The sequence below is a fragment of the Cynara cardunculus genome (assembly GCF_001531365.2).
Source record: "Cynara cardunculus var. scolymus isolate 2C chromosome LG 10, CcrdV1, whole genome shotgun sequence".
Classification (NCBI taxonomy): domain Eukaryota; kingdom Viridiplantae; phylum Streptophyta; class Magnoliopsida; order Asterales; family Asteraceae; genus Cynara; species Cynara cardunculus.
In genome coordinates, this window is record NC_037537.1 from 21610739 (window position 1) to 21612519 (window position 1781).

Genomic DNA, 1781 nt, shown 5'->3' on the forward strand with positions numbered 1-1781 from the left:
CAATTACAGTCTATCGATGAAAAAAATTGTATGACAGTTTAAAATCCAACATATTTAAACGACTCTACAAATGTGTTTGATTTACACAAAGAGCAAAAAAATCAAGAGATCGAGAGCGAGAGTTCTAGAGTAATTGAATGGAAGATGAACGAGAGAAGTTTTAATAACTCATGGTGAATATTGGTTTGAATCTCACACTGGGGGATGGGGAGAAGACATAGAGGTATGAGAGGGTGAAGACATGAGTGAAATGTGTCAAAAGTATCTTGGGAATATGAAAAAAAAAGGTAACAATATGCATTGGTAACTTGTACTATATGTTATTTTAATTGTAGATTAAGAGATTTTAAGACTGAATGCATAAAGTAGTAGTACTTAAATGCATTATGAATTGTTTTTAAGACTTTTGTGCATAAATGTATAGTACTTTGTACATTAACAATTGTTTTTAAGACTTTTGATAAATCTGGTTTATAAGATAGTATATAGATAAGAGCATCTCCAATAGATTTTCCAAAATGAAGAAAACATGAGAAAAATTTCCATATTTGAAGAACACCTAAAAAATGATTATAATCAAAGAGAAATATTATTTAATATATTTCCACCAATAGGAAATTTTAAAAATAAATATTTAGAGAGAAATAATATTTTATTATATAAAATACATATTTTAATGATATAATCAATGTTGTAATCTCTAAAACGGAGAATCTGTTGGAGTTTAATGTATCGTTGGTTTAAAGATTTTGAAGTTCCATTCTCCATTTTGGAGATGCTCTAATTTATGCCCATCTAAACGAAAACTTACAAAAATAAATTATTTTATGTTTATCAAAAATTACTATAAAAAATTACAGTATAACTGTTAAAAATATTTACTGGAAGAAATATCCGAAATGACCATTCCTCTTTCATCAATTGGTCTTATGGACATTCATCTCCTGATTTTACCCAAAATGTTACGACCTCCGTATAAGTGACAACTCCCTGATTTGCAAAAATAGCTAAAAGACAAAAAAAATTACAATTTCAATCAAGGTCCGCAAATGGCACATTCCTAACTTGCCTTGACAAAAATTACAGAGGTGTCACTTACAGACCTAGACAGAAATTGGAATTCTTTTTTTGTCTTTTAACTACCTCTACAAATTACAAAGGGATTGTTTGTCTACTTCTTAATAGTTTTATTAAGAGGCAGCATCTGAATCGTTAAGAGGTGAATCTTGTTTGACAAAAAAAAAGTTTGCCTCTTAATGGTTCTAAAACCCTCTGAATGATTTTGTATCATGAATCTCCCTTAACCATTAAGAGCCCTAATTTTATTGTACACAATTACTAAACAATCATATTTCATTTTGTACTATATCATGAGAGCCTCTTAATCATTATGACCACTTAATCATTTTGCACAAAACCATTCAACAATTGCCAAACAGCCTCAAAGATGACACTTATGAATGTTGGGTTCACGTAAGATCAGTCTCTGTTTTCATGACATCATTTTTTACATTTAAAACTTCATAAGAAAACACCATGAATATAAAAAAAAAAACCCGAAAGAAATGGTGATTTTGGTGGTTTTCCCTCTAGAAATGCAAGGTATTGTCGAAAGGTTAAAAAGCTTATCGGGTAAAAATGGAGGTTTTGTAATTTGGAAAACGAAATAGAAAAAAACTAATAATGTGGAATGGTGGGGGAAGCAACAGCAACAAGCCGGAATAAAGGCAGACGAAGACAAGAAAAGAAGACATCCATCGCTGTCTATGCCTTTCTCTCCT